Source organism: Meriones unguiculatus, chromosome 17, assembly GCF_030254825.1.
Source record: "Meriones unguiculatus strain TT.TT164.6M chromosome 17, Bangor_MerUng_6.1, whole genome shotgun sequence".
Classification (NCBI taxonomy): domain Eukaryota; kingdom Metazoa; phylum Chordata; class Mammalia; order Rodentia; family Muridae; genus Meriones; species Meriones unguiculatus.
In genome coordinates, this window is record NC_083364.1 from 20,721,138 (window position 1) to 20,726,747 (window position 5,610).

Genomic DNA, 5,610 nt, shown 5'->3' on the forward strand with positions numbered 1-5,610 from the left:
TGAATTTGTTTTTGTGGTGGAGAAATGAAAAGGAGGGAACGTGTGAAATCTGAAGTGGAGACTCTATGGCTTTAGAACGGCTGCTTAACCTGTGCACCCACCACGCTCACTGAGACGTGCGGCCTTGAGTCTGGCTTATCTCACTCAGCTATGCTTTCTAGTCACAAGTTCTCCACAATAAAGTGGTTTTTATTATGGAAAATTAAAAGGAACATAAGAGAAGTCGGGGATGAATAGATGTTTGCTCACATCTTTTCAGAAGTATTCAAAACCTCTGTTTTGAGGGAGGTGGTTAGGTCTCAGTGGGTGCTGGGAGTCATGGGACCCATTGGTCCCTGTGAGAGGGACTGTGGCCCTTCTCAACCTCTTGCTTACTGCCTCATTATGTGATCTCTTCTGTAAGCCTTTCTACTCTTGGATGCCATCTGTCAAAAGGTTCTCAGACAAGCTGAGCACAGGCTGGAATTCTGATGTTATATCTTCAGAACTGTGAACTAGGTAGACCTTTTATCTTCGTAATGTGCTCAGTCTTGGGTATGTTGTTATAGTGATACAAAATGGGCCAAGGCACATGAATGCCTCCATAATATTCCTCAAAAAAAAAATCTCAGAATTAGTTAGTGAGCAATTGTGCCAGGACATAGTGAGGAGGAAGCAGCCACATGCCACTATGGCCTAGTGTCAGTGGCTGTACACTGTCACATTATTTTTCCATATCCATCAAAATCAAGTCACTAAGTTCAGGTCATACTCTAGGATGGAGGAATTAAGCTCAATTACTTGAAGACAGAAGTGCCAGAGGATCTGGGGATATGTGATCAAAGTGCATGTTGTGTTTCGATGAAGATGTCATTAAGGAGCTGACAGCTCAGTCAGTAAAATGTGTCTTCTTGGCAAGCACGGGGACTCAAAGCACAACCCCAGGCAGACAGAACAGCCATGCATGGTGATGTCTGCTTGTGATCCCAGCCCTGGGTTGCAGAGAGACAGCAGTCCCCGGGACTCACAGTAGACTGTGACTACCTAAGAAGACTGGCATAAGACCAAGACGGTGAAACTTCTGAGGGGTTCCCGGCAGGTGCTGGGGGCTGGGGAAGGAGAAATGACCATTTCTGAGGGTGTGCCCACTGGTTGAGTGCCCATGTGTGTTTCCTGCACCCATGCACACAAGGGCAGCACTAACTAGACTTAGTGGCTTATAAATAAAAGACATGAAGTTGAGAGAGGCTATGTTTGGGAGGTATGATAGGGGTGTTGGGGAGGAAATGGGGATGGATATGATCCTATTTCATTGTATGTATAAAATTCTCATGGATAAAGAAAATTTACTTTGAGAAGAGAGGTCGAGAAGAAAGTACAAACTCTTGGCAGTGTCTGTGAGTTGGCAGTGTCCCCGTAGGCACTTGGTTGTGGTTTCCTCAGCACTGGTGCATGTTTGGGGAAATCCTCTTTGTAGCTATTTGGGCTTCTGGGACCTTTCTCATACTCAGTGTTGAATGAGCAGAAGTAGCTTAAATGTCCCGGGGGAAGTGGGCATCATGGCCATTCCTCTATCCCCAGAACTTGTGGGGAGGGGCTGGGGACAGAGGAAGATGGATCTCTGTGAGTTCTAAGCCAGGCTGGTGTACATAGTGAGTTGCAGGACAGCTGGGGCTACAGAGTCTCCAGCAAAGAAAGACGTGAAGGAGGGGTATTGAGGAGATGCTCTGGTGAGAGTTTCAGAGAGTCATTGTGCCCTGTGGCCACTATGGGTAAGAAGAGCCACTGTCTTAAGTAAGGGGCTGGGAAGTCACAGTTAACCTGGTCTGAGCATCCTTCACATCAGAGCGGGTCTTTCTGCTTAGGAGAAATACGGAAGGGGGCTGGATGGTGGCCCAGTGGGAGAAAATGTTGGCCGTGAAAGCCTCCTGTTCTGATGTAGCACCTTGTCCCTGTGATTCCAGCTTCCTCCACCCTCTCCAGGCTCTCATTACATATTCGTAAGTAGGCCAGGCTGTCCTTGAACTCACAGAGATCCACCTGCCTCTGTCTCCCAAGAGCCTGGCTTCTTCAGTATCCTTACAGCAAGATGAGAGATGGAGACAGGAGAGTCTGCTGGGAGCTCGTGGGCTGGTGGACCTCACTACGGGGCAGCAGAAACAAGGCAGACTTGCCTCAACCACATGGAAGGTGAGGACCCACACCTGAGGCTGTTTTCTAACCTCCACACTACAAGACAGGACGCACGCACACACATACCTCTGTACTCTAAACACAAAAGGAATCCTGGAACCGGAAGAATGTGGCACCCAGCTTTCCCTGAAATTCATGGCATCTCTGTGAGCCTTACTTTGGCCAGCACCCTCTTTCTGCTGAGCTTGATTGACAGGCTCTAGAGTGACCTCAGAGACGCCGACTCTGTGCTTGACTGTGAGAGATGGCTTTGATCAGGATAGCCTGTGGATATGCTTATGAGAGGCTGTCTATGTTAGGGTCACTGAAGTGGGGAGACCCACCCCAAATGTGGACACACCATTCTCTAGGCTGGGATACTAGACTGGAGATTTTCTGGGTCTCCTTTTAGACATTGGCTCTTCTGGATGAACATTATCTCAGTCTTGACTTGGATCACATTTCTGACCACAGTGTGTGTCTCCTGAACCTGGCTGTTTTTACTCTACAGTGAGGAGAGTAAATATTTCCTACCCTCAGGTACCAAGAGAGTCAACATCGTTCATAGTCAATGACCAGGGTCAGTGCTGTTCATTGAGCACACACTATGCACTAGCCCCAGAGGCCATTTGCTAGGGACTTCTTAATTCCTTGTCATTTTGCCATGGGAAAATACTTTGATAGGGGTTGGAGAGATGGCTCAGCAGGTAAAGGCACTTGCCACCAAGCCTGACAACCTGAATTTCATCCCTGGAACCTATGTGGTGGAAGCAGAGAACCTACTTCAGCAGATTTTCCTCTGACTGCCTCATGTGTGCTAGGGTACACAAGCATCCTCTGCCCCTGTGAATAATACCATTAAAAATACCAAGATCCAGCCATACCACTCCTAGGCATATATCCAAAAGGGGCTCGAGTACACAATAAGGACATCTGCTCAACCATGTTTATAGCAGCTTTATTTGTAATAGCCAGAAGCTTGTAGCAGCCCAGATGCCCGTCAACTAAAGAATGGATGCAGAAATTGTGGTACATCTACACAATGGAGTATTACTCTGCAATGAAAAATAAGGAAATCATGAAATTTTCAGGTAAATGGTGGGACCTGGAAAGGATCATCCTGAGTGAGCTGTCCTAGAAGCAGAAAGACACACACGGTATATACTCACTCATATAGACATATAACATAGGATAAACCTACTAAAACCTGTACATCTAAAGAAACTAATTAAGAGAGAGGACCCTGACTAAGATGCTCAATTCCCATCCCGAAAGGCAAAGAGGATGGACATCAGAAGAGGAAAAAAATAGGAAACAACCTAGGAACCTGCCACAGAGGGCTTCTGAAAAGCTCTACCTTGCAGACTATCAAAGCAGACGATAAGACTTATGGCCAACTGTTGGGCAGTGTGCAGGGAATCTTATGTAAGAAGTGGGAAATAGTAAGATCTGGAGAGGACAGGAATCCCACAAGGAGAACAACAGAACCAGAAAATTTGAACACAGGGGTCTTCCCAGAGACTGATACTCCAACCAAGTACCAAGCATGGAGATAACCTAGAACAGATGTAGTCCATGGCAGCTTAGTGTCCAAGTGAGGTTACATAGTAATGGGAAGAGGGATGCCTCTGACATAAACTGATTGGCCTGTTCTTTGATCACCTCCCCCTGAGGGGAGAGAAGCCTTACCAGGCCTCAGAAAATGACAATGCAGCCATTCCTGATGATATCTGATAGACTAAGATCAGAAGGAAGGAGAGGAGGATCTCCCCTATCAGTGGACTTGGGGAGGGGCATGTGTGAAGAAGGGGGAGGGAGGATGGGACCGGGAAGGGAGGAGGGAAGGCCTTATGGGGGGATACAAAGTGAATAAACTGTAATTAATAAAAATAAATAAATTTAAAAAATACCACAACAAAGCAATTTAAAGAAGGGCTTGCTTTGGCTCACCATTTGGGGGTGCTGTCCATCATGCCAAGGCTGTCAAGAAAGCAGCACCTGCAGCCACTAAGGAGACAACAATGAATGTCTGGGCTCAGCATGCTTTCTGCTTCTTTTCCAGTCCAAGTCTTCAGGCCAGGGAGTAGTGTCACTCATATTTAGCTTGTTTCTTGCCACTTTAGAATTAAACCTAATCAAGATAATCACCCACAGGCATAGCTAAAGGCTATCTGCACCTAGGCCATCCCTCATAAGGAGGATTGTCTCTCACAAGATTCTAGATCCCGTCAAGTTGACAATCAATGCAAACCAGCTCATGTCCTGGAAAATTGCCCCCATTTTCCAGATAAGAAACTGATGCCCAGCTGAGCGTGGCAGAACTCAGGAGACTGAGGCGAGGGATCACAAGTCTGAGGTCAGTCTGGGCTACATAGTGAAATTCGTTTTCAAAAGACAGAAGGGCTGCAGTTGTACTCAGTAGTAGAGCAATTGCCACGCACAATAGTGTCTTGGGTTTGACTCATGCTACCATGTCAGTGTGATGGGCTGTTTGTTCTCTGAGCTTACAGGCCATTACCATCTTCATTAGAAGCAGCCATGAAAGCTCCATGAGAGAACACGGAGATGAGGCCCGCCGACCTTCCCTCACAAAATGGGGATGGAGGATGATTCTGTCTCCGAGTCCTCAGACCATCTCCTTGGGGCTCAGCCCCTCCCTCCTGTGCCTTCTTGACAGCCGTGACCCAGCAGCATGTGGTCCTGAAGGCGTTAGAGCATGTAGAGGTTGATTTTGTCATGATAGGGAAGCTGTCATCCATTCAAGGGTGAGACGTTGTGTTGATAAGGATGTTTTTGGGTCACCTATGACCCTGAAAGTCACCTTCACTCATTCTCCTGTCATTAAGTCCAATAAACTCACTGGTTCAGCATGTTGGGCTTGGGCAAAATTGCCACTTTGGTCTGTTATTGATGTCCTATCTGGGGTTAGTAGATGTTTGTTTACTACTCCCCAGGAGATGTTCACGTAATGATGTAAAAATGCGGGGCTTAGGGCTAGCTTTCATAGTCTTGAAAGCTGGTTGGCTGTTAGGTGACAAAAGACATCAGTGGTTCTACCCAACTATGAATCCTCTCTGTGAGACTGACCTTACCTGCATGGTGTCCCCACTTGAACAGTAATGGCTCTATTGTAGGAGGTAAGCAACTGCTCTCTGGTTGGATCAGAGGTCCACTCCACAATCCATGCCTGTACTATAAACCCACCAAAACCTCAATGCTGGAGAAGTCATGGGTCATCAACGGGACTGAATACTGTTGCTTGGTTTAGAAGGAAGCATTAAACTTCCTTCTAAATATTTATGTTTATATCTATGGACAAATCCAACTCTGGACTTTGGCAAAGTCTCTCATGTATAGTGATGAAAGCAGAGACTCATGGCTACACAGGGTGCTGAGGATCAGTGACAGATGAGTACACAGATCTACATAAGACATTCACACCATCCCTTCTAAGGATCA

The 5,610-nt window shown here is 46.7% G+C and overlaps 1 long non-coding RNA gene across 1 annotated transcript; it reads left to right on the plus strand.

Annotated features, from left to right (window-relative positions):
* The first annotated feature begins 1,719 nt into the window (after nt 1-1,719).
* LOC132648639 (uncharacterized) lies at nt 1,720-5,021 on the plus strand. Its single transcript, XR_009587072.1, has 3 exons — nt 1,720-2,169; nt 3,123-3,242; nt 4,439-5,021. It is a non-coding gene; the product is annotated as an uncharacterized LOC132648639 (long non-coding RNA).
* Nucleotides 5,022-5,610: the final 589 nt, after the last annotated feature.